The sequence below is a fragment of the Musa acuminata genome, chromosome BXJ2-11, assembly GCF_036884655.1.
Source record: "Musa acuminata AAA Group cultivar baxijiao chromosome BXJ2-11, Cavendish_Baxijiao_AAA, whole genome shotgun sequence".
Lineage (NCBI taxonomy): Eukaryota > Viridiplantae > Streptophyta > Magnoliopsida > Zingiberales > Musaceae > Musa > Musa acuminata.
The window spans coordinates 14600064-14621315 of NC_088348.1; the positions used below are offsets into that span (position 1 = coordinate 14600064).

At 35.9% G+C, this 21252-nt stretch overlaps 1 pseudogene; it reads right to left on the minus strand.

Annotated features, from left to right (window-relative positions):
• Positions 1 to 1026: 1026 nt before the first annotated feature.
• LOC135627528 (sugar transport protein MST4-like) lies at positions 1027 to 2768 on the minus strand (annotated as a pseudogene).
• Positions 2769 to 21252: the final 18484 nt, after the last annotated feature.

Sequence of the window (21252 nt, forward strand, 5' to 3'; positions counted from 1 at the left end):
CAATCTATTGCTTCTCAAAAAGTTGTTATCTCAGCTAAGAATTGAGAGGTATTTATAGGCCTCAAGAGGATTCAAATTTGGGCTCCAAAATTTGAATTCTCTTTGGTTCCCGATGCTAGCGGTGCCACCGCCTATCGGTGGCACTATGGTGGTGCCACCGCTTGTCAATGTCTGACACTGACAGTGTACTGGCGGTGCCACCGCTCATTCTAGCATTGCCACCGCTTGGTTCTCGGGTTCTAGGCGATGCCACCACCTAATCTGGCGGTGCCACCACCTACACTATTTCAGCTCACTGGTTGGGCTCCAAACTTGGCCCAAACCAGTCCGAACTTAGGCCCAATTGGCCCCTACTTGAGTTATAGTATTAACACCTAATCCTAACTCTAATTAACGTGCTAACTACGAATTTAAAGATATTTTCTAAGCTATTACAAAGTCTGTAAGTCAAGACTTTTTCCGGCGAGCTTCCGGTGAACTTCCGACGGTCTTCCGACGAACTCTCGGAAACTATTCTACGGACTCCCGGCAAGCTCCTAGACTTCACGATTTGATCTTGGCGAGTTCCAATGAGCTTCTTCGGCAAGCTCCGATCTTTCTCGATGAGCTCCGCGAACTTCCAACGAACCTTCCGGCGAGCTTCCGAAAAACCCTTTGGCAAGCTCCTTACTCATTCTCGGCTAGTTCCGCAGCATTCCCGACGAACCTTCGGACTTTCATCGAACTCTCGAACTCACAACAAATCCTTCGCGCTTGACTCCGACACTTTGTTTCAATAGTTTTATGATCAAATCTATTCAAAATAATAGTTTTATTAATTTTAATTTTATAATTATATTTTATTTAGTTATATATATTATCATAACACGAAGACAAAACAAAATGATAACCTCATATTCTTACAATATTACTATTCAAAAGTGAAGATTATATATCGATAAAAGCATTAAATAATGAACTCGACATAAAGATCATGTTGACGAGGTTAGCCCCGACATCCTCAAGGTAAACACAAATCATCGAGTCTTAGACGGAGTGTTTTTTGTCTTCTTCCTCATCCATGAATCTCTTCCAGAACCAATGTTGCTTCCAAACCTTCTCGGTCATTTCATCGATCGGCACATTCTTGGTCTCGGGCAATAAGAAGATGACGAACAGACCCATCACGACAATCCATGCACCAAAGAAGAAGAAGATCCCGGCACGTAGATGACACATCATAGATAGGAAAGCTTGGGCAATGACAAAGGTGAAAAGCATGTTGGAGCTGACGGCAAAGGCATAGCCGGCGGTCCTCGTCGCCAGGGGGAAAGTTTCACTAGGAATCAACCAGCCAAGTGGACCCCAAGACCAAGCAAAGCTCGAAACGAATAGGCACACGAGCACCACCACCCAAACTGCCACTCCGTGTCCCAGCTCATTGGTTGCTTTCAAATTCACAAGCAAAATGCCTCCAATAGCCACCTGCATGCAAATCACCCCCCACTAGAGTTAGAATCTCATATTTCAAACTATTCCTCGTAATCTATAATTACATGTTTAATATGCCCATGGCTTGTGTCCCTAACCTGTGTGATCAGCATCTGGCCACAAGCTTCAAGAAGCAGGAATCTCCTCCCGACTTTGTCCACTAAGACCACTGATACGACGGTAGACAGAACATTGACGATCCCCGTGATGACCGCAGAAAGAAGTGAAGCATCATTCTTAAATCCGATGGTCTGAAAGAGGACTGGTGCATAGAACATGATGGCGTTGATCCCAGTGAACTGCTGGAAGACTTGCATCACGATGGCAATAACCAATTACGGTCGGCTACTTCTCTTCATGAGATTCTTGAAAGGTTGCTTCACCTGTCGTGCCATCTCGCAGGCGTGTAGTATTTCCTCGTACTCTGCATCGACATTGTCGGTCCCCCGGATCTTCTTCAACATGGCCAAGCCTTCCATAAGCATCTCACGCTCGATGAGGCTCGTCGGGGTCTCCGCAATCACCATGGAGCCCAAGCAAAGCATCATCGCCGGCACTCCAGCCAAGCCAAGCGCAAGTCTCCACCCCCAGGGGTGGATATTGGACACCAAGTAGTTTACAATGTTCGCCACAAAGATCCCGATGGTCACGTCAAGTTGGAAGAGGATGTTTAAGGCTCCACGGACGTGAACTGGTGCGATCTCCGACAAGAATAGAGGAACTGCCTACAGGATGAATAATAGTGGCAAACATATGACACGGAAAGTGAGTTTAACAAAAGATACATCTTCCAGGAGAAATTGGAAGTTAATAGGGAAATTGAGACGGAAACTGAAGAGAAGAGAAACTCTAGAATGAAAAATTGTATGAAAAAGAAAGTAGAGCAAACCTGATTGGCAAATCCAACACCAACTCCGAGGAGAATCCTTCCGATGATCAGCATGGCAATGTTCACAGCAGCTGCGTTCAGGATGACACCAACCAAGAAGAATATTGATGCTGCTTGCATAGTGAGCTTCCGGCCATGTTTCGTGCAAATCTTCGAAGCTACGAAGCTGGCTACCAAGGCAGCAAGGTACAATGATGAAGTGAAAAGCTGAAGGTTTTGGTTATCAAACTTGCAATAGTTGTCTTCCTTGGCTTTGTGCTTCCTCTCAAAGACCGCAGGGAAGAACTCCTCCAAGAAGTCATCCATAGATGTCACTCCCCCTGCAGATTGACCGTACAGATACGATTGATTAGCTCCATGATCAGAAATAGATTGGAGCTGAATGAGGAAGGCTTTAGGCAAAAGCAACATATATGAGGCAGTTGATGACAAAGAGAAAGAACCATCACACGACCAAGTGGAAAATCCAAGCAAGATCTGCAAGCAACCATCTCTTATCTTGTATGATAGAGCATCTCTCTCACCGTATTATCAATACCATCAAATGGGCTAATGTCAACTAAAGAAAATAAACAATCATCTTCCTGTTGTACCTCAATAACAAGTTGTTCCTTTTGTTTTTTTCTTTTATAATAAGTAGGTCTAATTATCTGATTTAACCTATGACGACAACGTAAGACAAACCTGGCCATACTTTCGATGCTAGATAATAAAACAAATAAATCTAGGGAAGGATTTAGGCAAAAGCAACATATGAGGCAGATGACAAAGAGAAACAACCATCACACAACCAAGTGGAAAATCCATGCATGGAATCCCAAGCAAAGTTATTACAAGATCTGCAAGCAACCATCACCTATTTTGTATGATAGACCATTATCTCTCTGCAATGCAATGGAGGTGGAGATTGGATTATTAATACCATCCAATGGGCTTATGTCAAGTAAAGAAAATAAACAATCATCTTCCTGTTGTAGTTAAAACCTCAATAACAAGTTGTTCCCTTTCTTTTTGTAAAAAGTGCGTCTAATTATCTTATTTAACCTATGATGACAAACCAAGACAAACCTGGCCATACCTCCGATGCTAGATAATATAACAAATAAATCTACTACTGAATTAATACAAAATGGAATTTACCCGATATCCCAATGTCATAACCAAACATGAGGCCTCCCGTGGCTGCAATTATTCCACAGATTACAACATATATTGTGATCCTTCCCTCAAATTTCTTTGCACCACCAGGCCCCGCATTTGACATCACCATCGTCGGCATCTTGTCCTTCCTCTCTCGGCTACAATATTGCACCTGGTTTACACAAAAGACCAAGTGCAAGATTGTCCGAAGAGGTGAAGAAAAAAGGAAAACAGAAGATGGGGATGCCAACTTGAAAGGAGACAAGAAAAAGGGTGTATATATAGAGGTCTTCCAGGGACAATAATTAAGCAGAAATTTGATTTTAACCAAAGAAATGCCAATAATAGTGAAAATGCTTGCAGAAGGCCAACACAGCTTTGTCAAGAATAGGGCCTTATCTAACATTAAGTTAAAAACTAAAGCTAAATGGAAGCATTAAAAACTTTGGAATTTGTTGAAGTGGAGTAGGCCAATAAATTGAAAAGCATGCTGCCTATCCAGATGGTCATCTTACTTGGATTGCACAATCAAAGTGTTATCTTCCTCCTTAAATCAAACTTGGACCAACTATCCCTCTTTAACATAGACTTCTTGCAATGTTAGAGAAGATGGATAACACTTTCTGATGTCAAACCCATAAACCAATATTGTAGATATCTGACAGCACATATCATGATCAATTAGTGTAACTATCTATCGCATTGAAATAGCACCTTGCTCTGAAAGGGTTGCAAAATCAGGATGGGCTAACTCTGAGATCCCATATGATATAAGCCCCAATATTGTAATGTAGCTGCCTTGGATTTGCAAGCATAAATGATACTAGTCATATAAGCATGGCAAGCAGGTAAACCAAATACTAATAATAAAAAGAAATATAATGATTTCTTATATCGAGATGCTCACAACAAGGCAGCATAATGGTAAAAACCAATCATATAATAGAAAATCCAAGGGTTCTATGTTCCTATACATTTTTGAATCACTAGATACCAATTCAGATATAGATATCAGAAAAATATTAAATTCAATAACCTTATTTGTCAAAAAAAAAGAAAAAGGATAAGGATTCAGATGGATGGATTTTAGCTAGAGGAATATGGGAACATTACATGAATTGCGGACGGCATGAAAAAAAATGTTTAAATAACTAATTCAAATTGATCGATCATATTTATTTTATAGATAAATTTTAAAATATATTAATACAAGAAAAATTTTAAGTTATAATTTCAAAAAATCAAGAGAAACTGTGATTCATTTTAACAAATCTCCTCTTAAATAAATAACATAAAGAATTCTTAGGAGATCATGAAAAAGATAGAATTCATTCAATCTTGTAAGAGAACAAGATATTAATTCATGCATATAAAATCTTGATTTAAGCATAAGAAATCTCAATTTATAAATTTTAAAAAATCAGGATAAAGCTCATTTAAATCATCAAATCAAGATCAATAGATTTTTCAAAATGAATTGTTAGGATCAAGAAAATCCGAAAATGAAATTTAAAACTTTCATGCATTTGGACATGGTTTTGCTATAGATTTTCAAACACAATCATAAAGATAAAACATGCTCATGATCATGGAAATTTTTTGTATCCAAAACACATAGTTTCCAACATATTATTAAGGCATGTAATAGTGTAAAATTCTCATTATAGCAATTATATCCTACCATGAATGATCAAAATTTCTCCTCATTTTATCATATTTAACATGATTGAAGCCTTGAATGTGATTTATATTTAAAATATGTCTTATGTCATAAGTATGAATCAAGCATTTGTGAAATCCGAAATCGTCCTCAAAGTCACATTCAATAAATTCATATATGACAAGCATAGATTTATTGAAAAGTTGATAAAATAGAGGATCACATTTCATTTTTATAAATTTCTATTCATGTGATTTGCTTCTTATAAGCATGCCTTTACCTTTAATAAAACAAGTATCAACATTTAATACGGAAAGGTAAATTTTATAAAATAAATCATCTAGCATGATTCCATGATAACATCCTTTTAATATCTTGATATTCATCATCAAGTATGATTTTAAAAAGTATGTTCAAGAGAAATCATTAAGACCAAATGCATGATACATTCATTTATTTTTAAAATATTCATTATGTTTATTTTCATTAGATTCACAAGATTGGTAAAATAAATTCATTAATTTTTCTTTTTGAAAAATTAATAAAGTCAGAAAAATAAAAATTTCAAGAAAAACCTTTCCACTTTTTAGTTGTTTTAATTTCATGAAATTTCAAGAAAAATTTCATACATGCATGTTCTTTTCTTTTATGCCAAATAAAAACATGCATCAACGTTTAGGATCGAAAAATGAATTTCGTCACAAAAACCATCCAGACCAAATCATCATGTATAACTTTTAAAATCTTATGCATAAAATCATCAATCATGGTATCAAAAACATTTAATATTTTCATTACATCATTATGCATTACTTCAAATCAAACATGATTTCATTTAATCAAAATCAAGAAATTAATTAATCAAACATGATACCATTCAACAATGTTAATCAAACAGGATACACATTATTACTTCTTAACCACATATAGCATGATTTCATAAGGCATTTTTAATCATTTTGTTTATCATAAACATGTAATTTTCATGATTATTTTCAAAATTACTAGAATAATAAGCATGATTCCTAATTTTTACATTTTCATTATAAAACATGTAATTTTCAAGAAAATTAATACTAAACAAAAAAAAGAAAAATGCATCATGAAAAATATCAAGTAATTTCAAAATAAATTAAAGGGGTTTCGATTACCTCATCGTTAAATGTAGTTAAGGCGTAGTTTGCCACCTCGTCTTTGTTGATTTTCTCCTCGTCTTCGGAGGAGCGATTTCGGTATAAAAGCCGATTTGTAAATCACTTTAACTTGTGATCAAGCGAGATGCAGTTAAAGCAATGATATAAAGGCAGTTTGCAGTTACGATGGAAATCAGAATGTAAGCGCAAACTGAAATATGATGTTCATACGATGAAACTGATTTCCGTCTTAACGCCGATTCAAAAAATACTTAACTATGAAACACATTCGTAAATGAGCAGAAGGCAGTAAGCTACTGAGGAGGTTTGCAGTAAAGATAAGATGCTCGAAGTAAATGCAAATCGAGATTTAGAGTGGTTCGGTCAATCTTGACCTATATCCACTTTTGGCTTCCTCCACTGACGAGGTCACCGACGTCCACTAGAGGCCTTCCTTCAATAGGCGAAGGCCAACCACCCTTTTACAGTTTCACTCCTTTTGACGGGCTTAGTAGACAACCCTTGCATAATTTCTCTTTCTCTTGAAAGCTCAAAACTTGGAAGAAAAGAGGGAGGAGAACTTCTAGCCTTAACAACACTTTTGACCTCTAAAAATCACAGAGTAAGATTGGATTTTCGGTGCCTTTAGTTGCCCTTTCATGCAAGAAAGGGTGGGGTTTATATAGGCCCCACACTGGTTTGAATTTGGAGCTCAAAAATGTCTTTTCCTGGATTTCCGGGGTCTTAGCGGTACTACCTCCTGACTGGGGCGGTACAACCGCCTGGCAGCTCGGAGACTAAGCCTCTAGGCGGCGCCACCGCTTGACAGGGGCGGTTGCACCGCCCAGTCTCGCTCGGAGACTGAGCCCAGGCGGTGCCACCGCTTGACTAGGGCGGTTGCACCGCCTAGTCTAGTTCGGAGACTGAGCCCAGGCGGTGCCACCGCCTGACTTGGGTGGTTGCACCGCCCAGCTTTCCTGGGAGACCATCTCTTGGGCGGTGCCAGCACCGACCCTTGCGGTGCCAGCACCGACCCTTGCGGTGCCACCGCCTGGCAGGAATTCTGGTCCGAATGGGTTGATCCATTCGGCCCAATTTGGGTCTATCAAGGGCCCAATTGCCCCTAGATTAAGTTAATGGGATCACCTCCCATTCCTAACTTAATCTACATTCTAACTACGATATTTCTTAAGACATTTACTGCAACTTACTCCTGTGCGTCAATCGCTTCTTCCGACGAGCTTCCAGCGAATATCCGATGAACCTTCGGCGATGCTCCGGCGGACTTCCGACAAACTCTTGGACTCGCGACGATCCACTTGGCGAGTTCCGACGAGCTTCTTTGGCAAGCTCCTGGACCTCTCGGATTTATTCCCGTAGAACCTCCGACGACCGTCCGGACTTCCGTCGAACTCTCGAACTCCCAATGTGATCATAGTCTTGACTCCGTCGCAACTCCTGTTGCATGTCCTTTTTCCATCGTAGTTGATCATTGGTCCCTCGACACTTCATCCGATTATTCGGCACATCGTCCTCTCCTGCGGCCTATTGCCCAATCGGCCAGTTGACTCTACAACTCCGATATCCTTGGCACAATACTCGCTCTTCTTGGCCTGATGCTTGAGTCCACGGCCCGAAGCCTGCTATCGATACGTCGACCGATCCAACGGCTCGACGTCCAATCTTCTGACACGTTCCTCTGGCACAATATGATTTTTCCTACTTTAATTGTCTTATCCTGATTGAGGCATCCCGCGTCACTTAAAACGCAGATTAAAACATAAACACAATTATCAATTGGTTTCATCATCAAAATACGAGATTCAACAGTACTGCCCATGCTCGGAGAACCTGGGATGAAATGTTTATAGGCTCCAAGTTTGAATCAACTTGAAGCCTATAAATACCCCTCTCATCCCTGGTTAAAGCACAAAAGCACAAAGAGCAAAAAAGGAAAGAAACACTGTAGAAATCACTTTAGAAATTCCCTCCTCCTCTCTAAGTTTAGAATTCTGTAAGAGGAGTGTGAGTGCTTGTAAGAGTTGTGTCATAAACCCGTGAAAAGGAGAAGAGGGGTGTAAGGAGTTGGTCTTCGCCTATTGAAGGAAGACCTCTAGTAGACATCGGTGACCTCGTCGGAGGAGGAAGCCAAAAGTGGATGTAGGTCAAGATTGACCGAACCACTCTAAATCTTGGTTTGCATTTACATTCTGCTCTTTATCTTATTTGTAAACTGCCTCCGTTGCTTTACATCAACTATACTTGCATTTTGATCTTAAGTTAAAGTTCTTTATGAAATGGCTTTTACGTCGGAATCGGTTTTCAACGTACGATAGATTTGACAAAGTTGATGTTTTATCCACTGCACTAATTCACTCCCCCACTTATTGGCGACCCTGATCCTAACAATTGGTATCAGAGCCTCATGATTTCTCAATTGGTTTAACATCCAAGAGAAATGGCTCTTTTCGGCTTTCAAGAGAGTCACTCTTTCATTCGTCCTCCCTTTTTCAATGGGATGAACTACACTTATTAGAAAACTCGAATGAGAGTTTTCTTGCTTTCGTTGGATTTAAATTTATGGAATATTATCGAAAACGGTTTTTGAATGTCTTCTCTTCCAATAAACCATTGGAATGATTTGAAAAAGAAGACGTTTTCTTTAAATACTAGAGCTATGAATGCTCTATTTTGTGCCTTAGACAAAAACGAGTTTAATTGGGTTTCTATGTTCGAAACGGCTTTCGACATTTGACATATTCTTGAAACCACTCACGAAGGCACAAGTAGATTAAAATATTCAAAAATTAACTTTTTAATGCATGATTTTAAACATTTTCATATGAAACCAAGCAAAATCATTGTTGACATGTACACCCGTTTTACAGATATCGTCAATGGTTTAAAAGTACTTGGTAGAAGTTTTTCAGATTTTGAACTTGTAAACAAGATTTTGCATTCTCTTTCTAAAGATTGGGATTCAAAAGTAACTACGATACAAGAGGCTAAAAACCTAAACAACCTACCAATTGAAGAACTAATTGGTTCATTGATGACATATGAAATGGTGCACAATGCACATGATGGACAAAACCACCTTCTAAAGAACATGAAGGATTTGGTACTTAGAATAATTGAAAACCACTCGAGCATAAGCTCAAGTGATGGTAAACTTGAACTCAAAAATAAAGTTAAAAAGGTAATGAAACAAAAGTTGAAGAACAAAAATAAACTTAAAAAGAACGCAACTACTTGCTATGAACGCAAGAAGAATGAAGCAATTTTGGATGAAACAAGCTCCTCCGAAGACGAGGAGAAAATCAACAAAGGAGAGGTGACAAACTATGCCTTAATGGCTTTCAACAATGAGGTAATGAAACTCCCTTAATTTATTTCAAAATTACATGATGCTTTTCATGGTGCATTTTCTTTTTTTATTTAGTTTAAAAAAATTATTTTTTTTAAAATTGTATGTTTGAAAATATAATGAAAATGTAAAAATTAGGATCATGCTAGTAATTTTGAAAATAATAATAAAAATTACATGTTTAATAACAAAATGATTTTGGTTGAAAATGCCTTATGCTCAATGAAACTATGATTGATGAATATGCTTTATGTTTAATGATTTCTTTGGCTTATATGAATATTTTAAAAATAAATAAAATCATGTTTGATTTGAAGTAATGCATAATGATCATGCTCAATGAGTTTTACTTTCGAAATTATGCATGATGAATCTTACGATTTATGGATTATCAATTTTTACCATAATGAAAATCGCTTATTGATCTTTGTCATAATAAATCTTACATTTTTATTTTTAAACAATGATATATATTTTCAATTGGCATAAATGAAAAAAGACATACTTGAGTGAAATAAATCACATGAATAGAAACAACTAAAAAGAGGAAAGGTTTCTCCTTGAAAAATTTATTTTTTCGATTTTATAGATTTTTCCAAAAAGGAGATTAATGAAAACATGTATATTATGCTTTTATGAATCTCATGGATTATGAAAATGATTTGAATTTAATGGGTTTTATCGAAATTATGATCTTGATTTCTCATAATTTATAAATTGAAATCATTTATGAAACAAGATCTATTACGGGTTCTTGTATCTTCTTATTGAAATTTATCCATATGATTCATTTTTTTTTATTATAATATTTATGATTAATAATGAATTGAGACATTTTATATGCATGAATTAATATCTTGTTCTCCTACAAGATTGAATGAATTCTATCTATATCATGATCTTCTAAGAATTCTTTTTGTTATTTATTTAAGAGGATATTTGTTAAAATGAATCATGCTTTCTCTTGAATTCTCAAAATTCTTTTTATTAATCAAGATTATCTACTATGATTCTTTCTTTTCACTATTTGAGATATTAAAAAAGAATCATAATATGTCTATTGATACTCATGATTTATCTTCACGATCTTTGATATTTTATCTTTCATGATATGATTTTTATGTACAATTCTTTGTATTCATGAAATATTTATCTCATCACCCAATTAATTCTTCTTGATATTCTTTATGTGATGATATGAATGTATGAAATATTCATGAATTTATTTTGATACATACAAATGATAAAAGAGGGAAAAGTTATGGTCATGCATGGTAGGATGCAATTTGACAAATTAATACCATCATGATTTGAAACGTTTATGATTTGGAATGATGCATATGCTTTTTATTGTGATGAAATGAAATTATGCATGAAATACAAATGAGAAGTTAATGATCATGCATGATAGGATGTAATGAACTTTGACATTTAGATACCATCATTTGAAAAGCTATGATCATGTTGCCAAAATGATGTATCATAAATGCTTGAATATCATGTATGATATACCCATAGTGATGATTGAATTATTTGTATTATGCATGAAAAATGAAATGTATGGTTATGCATGTTTTAATTTGAAAATATAACGATGTACAAATAAGATTGATACTTACCTTTGTCGTGATTTAGAAATTGATGTAAAGGGTCTTCCCTTCTTTTTGACAATAACAAAGGGGGAGATAGCTAGCTTGCACAATTCAAGAAGAAAAAAAAAATTGCACTTCTCAAAAGAGAAGAAATTGTTATTTTGAACATCACCGAGAATTGTTGGCTTGAAATCTCAAGAAAATACAAAAATATGCTATCTTGCACATCGCAAAGAAAAGCAAATTTACAAACTTGCACAACTCTAAATTATTGCTAGCTTGTATGCTGTAAAACTTGCATATCTACAACTTGATAGCTTGAATGTTCTAAGCAATATTTAACACTTGCTAAATTTTCTAGCTTAAAATTGCATGATGATAAAATTGGAGATTATGTTAATCATGCAATGATTTGAATTTATTTTTAAACCCATGAGAATTGTACTTTTCCTTTTTGTTGATGACAAAGGGGGAGAAGTATGTTGTTGGTATATCATGATTTGATCATGACATGTTGCTTGGGTTTTTGAATCCAAGAGTTTCTATCAATATGACATATTGATAGGGGGAGTTTGGTTAAACTCCGAGAGTTAAGGTTAACTCCATCGTCGATTGATTGTCATCATAAAAAAGGGAATGATTTTTGAATCTCATATTTTGATGATGAAACCAATTGATATGTGTTTATATTTTAATCTGTATTTTGAGTGATGTAGGATTCTTCGATTAGGATAAGACAATTAAAGCAGAAAAAAATCATGTTAGGCTAGAGGAACATGTCAAAAGATTGGATGTCGGGCCGATGGATCGGTCGACGTATCGACAGAAGGCTTCGGGTCATGGATTCGGGCATCAGGCCAAGAAGAGCAGACATTGCACTAAGGATATTGGAGTTGCGTAGTCAATTGGCCGATTGGGCAATAGGCCGCAAGAGAGAACGATGCGCCGAAGAATCGGATGAAGTGTTGAGGGACCAATGACATGCCGAACAACTTGATTAATGCTTAGTATTAATTGTCTAGATCGAAGTATATTTTACATGTCCAGGATTAACTATGATGGCAAGGCATAGAGCAAAATGAAGTCCAGGAGTCAAGGACGCGATCACGTTGGGAGTTCGAGAATTCGTCGGAAGTCTGGACATTCATCGGAAGTTCTAGAGGAACTAGTCGAGAAGTCTTGGAGCTTGCTAGAGAAGCTCATTGGAACTCGCCAAGAAGATCGTCGTGACATCCAGGAGCTTGCTAGGAGTCCACCGGAACATTGCCAAGAGATCGTCGGAAGTTCGGCAAAAGATAGCCGGAAGCTCGCCGGAAGAATAGACTTACGGACTTTGTTTAGCTTAGAATATGTCTTAGGAATCGTAGTTAGCACGTAATTGGGCTTGGATTGGGCCAACCCAATTATGGGCCAGCTAGGCTCATGTAAGAACTATGTTGGCCCCAATAAGAAGCCCAAACAGTGCCCCAAGGAGTCTCACCATCGTGGCACAGTCTTCGAGACTATGTCAGGCGATGGTACCACTAGTCTGGGCAGTGGTACTACCTAGCATTGCCCCCCAAGCGGTGGTACCGCCAGACCAGGGCGGTGTCTCACCGTCGTGGCATAGTCTTCGAGACTATGTCAGGCGGTGGTACCGCCCAGCACTGCCCCCCAAGCGGTGGTATCGCCCAGGGCAGTGTCAGCCAGACTGACATTGGGCGGTGGTACCGCCCGTGCTTGGGAAACCTTGGATGAGATGTTTTTAGGCTCCATGGTTGAATCAACTTGAAGCCTATAAATACCCCTCTCATCCCTGGTTAAAGCACACAAGCACAAAGAGCAAAAAAGGAAAGAAACGCTGTAGAAATCACTTTAGAAATTCTCTCCTCCACTCTAAGTTTAGAATTATGTAAGAGGAGTGTGAGTGCTTGTAAGAGTTGTCTCCTAAACCCTTGAAAAGGAGAAGAGGGGTGTAAGAAGGAGTTGGTCTTCGCCTATTGAAGGAAGACCTCTAATGGATGTCGGTGACCTCGTCGGAGGAGGAAGCCAAAAGTGGATGTAGGTCAAGATTGACCGAACCACTATAAATCTCGGTTTGCATTTACATTCTACTCTTTATCTTATCTGCAAACTGCCTCCATTGCTTTACATCAACTATACTTTCGTTTTGATATTAAGTTAAAGTTCTTTATGAAACGGCTTTTACATCGGAATCGGTTTTCAACGTACTAGAGATTTGATGAAGTTGATGTTTTTATCCGCTGCACTAATTCACCCCCCCTCTTAGTGCCGACCCTGATCCTAACAATCAGCCCAATAGCGAGGTGCTCCCTCGTAGCCTTGTCGGTGCAGTGGTAGGTGACGCCGAACTAGCCGCGACCGAGCACTTGCCCCAGCTCGTACCGGCTGCCGATGTCGCGGCTGGTAGGGTTCATGAGGACGATAAGGCCGGGGACCAGCCCACAATGGTAGTCGATCGAGAAGGGGTTCAGCCTAGTCAACTTTTTATTCCTCCACGCCTTCCTTTTCCTCTCCGGATCGGCAAGCGCCGCACTGTAGGTGCCCATTGGAATTCAGGATGTTCTACGACCAAGATCCGATCTTGCCTTCAAGAACCAACCTAAAGAACCAAGCGCTTCTGAAAACTGCTAGATCCAACAACAAGATAAGATCTTTTCTTAATCCTTGATGATGCAAGTTTAAAAATTAGTTTAATTGTCTAACTAAGATTTTTGAAAAAAAAATTAGATTATCGCAATAAAAGTGCATTTAATCTCTTTTTTTTTCCCAAATAACTCAATTTAAGGCATTATTTTATTCGATACATCATAATAAATAATAATAATGATGATGATGATGATGATGATTATTATTATTATTATAACAAAATTCAGCGCTACTGCATTCATCAACAAAAGAACCGAGCTGCATTCAGAAAATAAAGGAACTTCTTTTAACTTGTATATCAAGATATTTATGTTTTCTAAGGATAAATATTCTAAAATAACACCATTATGATAAAAAAATATATATAACAGAGAAAGATTCATATATTCACAATCATAAACAATTCGATGATGTAAAAAGTTTTAATTATTATCTAATATTGATCCTCCTCCATGATCAAAATCCTTTATTGTTGATCCTAAAATGATATCATCTTTTCAAATGGAGATGTTTTCTTCTCAAGAGCAACGAAAGAGGAGTCCCTTGGAAGAAAAATAGATATGATATACTAAAATATCTTAATATTTTATTTTTCAAAGTATTTGTAATATTCATTATGCTCTAAGTCTTGAAGTAAATCTTACGAGTATTATAATATTTTGCTTCCAAAGAAAAAATCTAATCCTCTAAATTTAATATATCTGAATAAAAAAATAATTGAGGATAATTGATCTTTATTATGACTCGACTACAACTTAACATATGATATTATTCTTAGTATTAAAATTTGTCTTTTTCCATTAACATTGTGAATAGCTTGCTCCTCATGTATCATGTCTTTTCCTGCTGAATTGATGCATATTTGGTTACACGATATGGATCCTCAATATATTTTCTTAATATTATCGCATGAAATATATCATGGGCTTCAACATTTTTAAAATCTCACATGATCAAGTACATCTATCACTCGATTTATCAACTACTCTAAATCTCGTGATAATTTTGCTTGAAAAAAAATTAGTAATAATGATTTCGGTCTAAAATTTCAATCAACATAAATCCTAGTTGCTTTGAGTTGCATGCGTTATCTAATCAATTTAATCTTTCAAATGTTTCTTTAATTTATAAGTTAGATTTTCTTTCAATTATATCATCAAAATTTATAAGTGTGATTAGTGAGATTATATTAGGGATCGGGAATGAAATGCTTATGGAAATATCTCATTCAATTAATTAATAAAAAGATTAAGTTATCAAGAATGAAATGCTGATCCATATAACATATCTTATGTCATTAAAGAGTAATTTTATCCTGACCACAAAACTCAAGATTATTAAATGCATTCCTGATAATTTCAAAGAAAAACACTCATAAACCATTAACTTCACATAAATATTTATACAATACTTATAATCTAGGATAAGTACATTAAAAAAATATTTATGTTCTTCGATTTAAAGGTTGGTTTCTCTGGATGTCTCCTAAACCCGAAAAAATGAGAAAGCACTATAAAAGGTGGTTGGCCTTCGCCTATTGAAGGAAGACCTTTAGTAGACGCCGGTGATCTCGACGGAGGAGGAATCCGAAGTAGACGTAGGTCTCATTAACTGAACCGCTCTAAATTCTGGTTTTCTTTTCATTTTATGCAATTTATTTTACTGCAAATCTCATTGAGTTTTTCCTTACATTCTTACGAATGTTTTAAGTTCAACATCTAAACGATTTGAATCGAGACGAACTTTCTATGAAATCGAAGAATTTTTCGCTATACTAATTCACCCCCTCTCTTAGTACAGCTCTTGATCCTAACAATTTTTATCAGAGCAAGGTTCACTCTCATTTGGTTTAAAACCCAAGAGAGATGACATTTGCAGGCAACCAAGAGGGTCATTCAATTACACGTTCGCCTTTGTTCAATGGGATGAATTACACATATTGGAAGACTAGAATGAGGATCTTCCTATTTTCAATGGATTTCAAATTATAGAATATTGTTGAAAATGAGTTTCAAAAGTCTTTTGTTCCAATGAATGATTAGAATGAGTTGGAGAAGAAGACTTTTGCTTTAAATGCCGAGGCTATGAATGCTTGGTTTTGTGCGTTAGATAAAAACGAGTTCAATCGTGTGTCTATTTATGAAACTGCTTTTAATATTTAGCACACACTCGAAATGACTCATGAAGGCACTAATAGAGTAAAGGTGTCAAAGATTAATCTTTTAGTACATACTTATGAGCTGTTTCGGATGAAACCGAGTGAGACCATTGGAGACATGTACACCTGATTTATGGATGTCGTCAATAGTATAAAAGGACTTGGAAAGGTTTTTCGGATTTTGAACTTGTTAATAAAATTCTAAGATCCCTTCCAAAGAGTTAGAATCCTAAAGTCATGGCCATTCAAAATGCCAATGATTTAAATAACTTTCCTTTTAAAGAACTAATCGGGTCACTAATGACCTATGAGATGACTTGTAATGCTCATGAAGAGCTTAAAAATAATCTTCCAAAGAACAGGAAGGATATGATACTAAGAACTCAAGAAGACCACTTGAAAGAAAATTTAAGTGATGAGGACTTTGATGAAGACTTGGTACTCTTGACAAAAAACTATAAAAAATTCATAAAAAGAAACAAATTTAAAAATGATATAAAAATAAATTTGAACCTAAGAAAGAACAAGTGATATGCTATGAATGTAAAAAGCCAGGACACTTCAAGAGTGAATGTCCCCAAGCAAAGAGGAAACAACCGAAGAAGTAGAAGGCTCTTAAAGCAACTTGGGATGACTCAAGTGCATCTGAAGAAGAAGAGCCAACCAACACCGAGCAAGTTACTCACTATGCGCTAATGGTTATTGGAGATGAGGTGAGTAGTTCCTTTTATGTAAATTTATCCTTTGATGAACTATTAAATTTATTTTCATGATTTATTTGATGAATATAAATTAATTAGTAAAAAATATAAATTATTTAAAAAAGAGCATGCTTCTCTTATTAGTGATTTCGATAGATTAAAAGTTGAGCACAATGATAGTTTAGCTCCATGTACGAAATGTGATGAATAGAAATACTTCAAAAGGAAAACTTGCTACTCAAAGAAACCTTAGAAAATTTTGAGGTTGGTAGCATGTCCTTGAATATGATTCTTGCCAATAAGGGTCACATTTATAGAAAATGCGGAACCGGATTTGTGAGTAGCTCTCACCAAAATCCAACCACTTTTGTTAAAGGCCCTACTTTGCATGTTTCACCCCGAACCAAATGTAACTTTTGTTGCAAATTTGGACATTTAACTTATCATTGTCCATTTAAGAAATATAGTCCACACAAACTGATTTGGGTTCCTAAAGGAACCGTAAAGAACTTCATGCAAAATGATGAGTTAAGCCAATCGATTTTTTAGGCACCCAAGGTCAAATGGGTACATAAAAATCATCCTTATTTGTAGAAACGGTTACTATCACAAGCTAGGAGGAAGAGATGGTACCTTGATAGTGAATGCTCAAGGCATATGACCGGAGATTCATGTCAATTCTCTAAGCTCACTAGCCTAGACGAAGGATATGTCACCTTCGGAGATAATAACAAAGGTTAAATCATTGGCAAAGGAACCATAGGTAATACATCCAACTTTTTTATTGAAGATGTGTTATTAGTTGATGGCTTAAAGCATAACCTTTTGAGCATTAGTCAATTATGTGATAAAGGATATATTGTTAGATTTGAATCGAATGCTTATATCATAGAAAAATCATACAAAAACATATCTATAATTACCCTAAAATAAAATAATATATACACTATCAACATTGATGATCTTTTTAATGAAATGTGTCTTTTGATTTTAAATGATGATGCTTGGCTTTGACATAGGAGATTAGGTCATGCTAGCATAAAACTAATCTCTCAAATCTCATCTAATCAACTTGTAAAAGGAATTCCTCACATTAAGTTCATTAAAGACAATATATGTGATGCATGTCAACTAGGAAAATAAATAAAAAGTAGCTTCAAACCAAAGAACCAAATAAGCACCTCTAAACCATTGCAATTGATCCATATGGACTTGTTCGGACCAATTGCTACATCAAGCCTAGGAGGTAGTAAATATGCCTTTGTTATCATGGATGATTATAGTAGATACACATAGACTTACTTTTTGGCACACAAAAGTGATTACTTTAGGTATTTCTCTAAGTTTTGTAAACTTGTTCAAAACGAAAAGGGTTTTATGATTTCATCAATTAGAAGTGATCACGATGGTGAATTTCAAAACCATGATTTCCAATAATTTTGTGATTCCAATAGATACAATCACAATTTATCTACTTCAAGAAATTCTCAACAAAATGAAGTAGTAGAAAGAAAAAATAGAAACTTACAAGAAATGACAAGAACCATGTTAAATGAAGATAGCCTACCCAAATATTTTTGGGCCAAAGCCGTAAATATGACATGCTATATCATAAATAGGGTTCTAGTAAGACCATTACTATCCAAAACACCTTATGAGTTGTGGAACAACAAAAAAACCCAACATTTCATATTTTAAAGTTTTTGGATGTAAATGCTTTATCTTGAATGAATTAGATATCTTAGGAAAGTTTAATGCAAAATCCGATGAAAGAATTTTTCTTAGTTATTTTTCTATTTCTAAGGCTTTTTGTATCTTGAACAAAAGAACCTTGATTATAGAAGAGTCTATTCATGTGGTTTTTAATGAAGTTTTCGTAACTAAGAAAAATGATTTTGATGATGATCTTAACTTTGATGCTTTAAATTTAAATAAAACCCTTTCTCCATCTAGCAACTTGGATGCATCTTCTTCTGAAACATCCTTACCCAAGGAATGGAAATATGTAGATGCTCATCCTAAGGAGCTAATCATAGGAGACACGTCAAAAGGGGGTTCAAACTCATTCTTCTCTTAAAAAATTTTGTGCCAACGTCGCTTTTCTCTTCTAAATTTAACCTAAATACATTGACGAGGCCTTGAAAGATGATTCATGGGTTATCGCAATGCAAGAAAAGTTAAATCAATTTGAGAGAAATGAGCTGTGGAATCTTGTTCCAAGGCCAAATGACCATTTAGTTATTAGTACTAAATGAGTCTTTAAAAACAAGCAAGATGAATTTGGTATCATGTTTATAAATATGGCTAGATTAGTGACCAACGGTTTTAACCAAGAAGAAGATATCGATTATGAAGAAACCTTCGCTCCTGTGACACGATTAGAAGCTATAAGGATGCTCATTGCCTATGCTAGTAGTAATAATTTTAAGTTATTTCAAATGGATGTTAAAAGTTCTTTTCTTAATGGCTTTATTCCGAAGAAGTTTATGTTGAACAATCCCCCGGATTTTAGAATGATAAGTTCCCCAATCATGTGTGTAAATTGACTAAAGCTCTTTATGGTTTAAAACAAGCCCCAAGAGCTTGGTATGGGAGACTTAGCTCTTTTCTTATTCAAAATAATTTCTCTAAAGGCAAGGTCAATACTACATTGTTTATCAAAAATTTTGAAAATAATTTTCTTATTATTCAAATTTATGTTGATGCTATTATTTTTTGTTCTACAAATGAATCCTTTTGTGAATCGTTTGCTAAAAGCATGAGTCTAAAGTTTGAAATGAGCCTAATGGGGGAACTAACCTTCTTTTTAGGGTGTGAAAAGTGTTATAAAAGTGAGAAGAGTTCGCCTCTTCTCTCTCTTTGCCTTGTAACCATCTAAGAAAGAGGAGTGAAACTTGTAAGGGTTGTCTCCTAAACCCGAAAAAAGGAGAAAGCATCGTAAAAGGTGGTTGGTCTTCGCCTATTGAAGGAAGGCCTTAAGTGGAAGCCGGTGACCTCGACGAAGGACGAATCCGAAGTGGATGTAGGTCTCATTGACCGAACCACTCTAAATTCTGGTTTGCCTTTTATTTTATGCAATTTACTTTACTGCAAATCTCATTGAGCTTCTCCTTACATTCTTGTGAAAGTCTTAAGTTCAACATCTTTCCGAAATGATTTGAATCGAGACAAACTTTCTACGAAATCGAAGAATTTTTCGCTCAACTAACTCACCCCCCCCCCCCCCCCCCCTCTTAGTACCACTCTTGATCCTAACAATTAGTATCAGAGCAAAGGTTCACTCTCATTTTGATTTAAAACCTAAGAGAGATGACATTTGCCGGCAACCAAGAGGGTCATTCGATTACACGTTCACCGATATTCAATAGGATGGATTACACATATTGAAAGACTAGAATGTAGATCTTCCTAATTTCAATGGATTTCAAATTATGGAATATTATTGAAAATGGGTTACAAAAGTCTTCTCTTCCAATGAACGATTGGAATGAGTTGGAGAAGAAGACTTTCGCTTTAAACACCAAGGCTATGAATGCCCGGTTTTATGCTTTAGATTAAAACGAGTTTAATCGTGTGTCTATTTATGAAACCACTTTTGATATTTGATACACACTCGAAGTGACTCATGAATACACTAGTATAGCGAAGGAGTTGAAAATTAATCTTTTAGTGCATACTTATGAGTTATTTCGGATGAAATCGAGTGAGACCATTAGAGACATATACACCCGATTTACGGATGTCGTCAATAGTCTAAAAGGACTTGGTAAAGGTTTATTGGATTTTGAACTTGTTAAAAAAATTCTACGATCCCTTCCAAAGAGTTGAGATCTTAAAGTCACTACTATTCAAGAGGCCAAAGATTTAAATAACTTTCCTCTTAAAGAATTAATCAGGTCACTAATGACTTATGAGATGACTTGTAATGCTCATGAAGAGTTTGAAAATAACCTTCTAAAGAACAGGAAGAATATGGCACTAAGAACTCAAGAAGACCACTTGAAAAAAAATTCAAGTGATGAGGACTTTGATGAAGACTTGGCACTCTTGACAAGAAAGTTCAAAAAATTCATAAAAAGAAATAAATTTAAAAATGATACAAAACATAAATTTGAACCTAAGAATGAACAAGTGATATACTATGAATGCAAAAAGTCGGGACACTTCAAGAGTGAATGTCCCCAAGCAAAGAGGAAGTAACCGAAGAAGTAGAAGACTCTTAAAGCAACTTGGGATGACTCAAGTGCATCTGAAGAAGAGGAGCTAACTAACACTGAGCAAGTTGCTTACTATGCGCTAATGGCTATTGGAGATGAGGTGAGTAGTTCCTTTGATGCAAATTTATCCTTTGATGACCTATTAAATAATTTTCATGATTTATTTGATGAATGTAAATTAATTAGTAAAAAGTATAAATTATTAAAAAAAGAGCATGCTTCTCTTGCTAGTGATTTCGATATATTAAAAGTTGAGCACAATGATAGTTTAGCTCC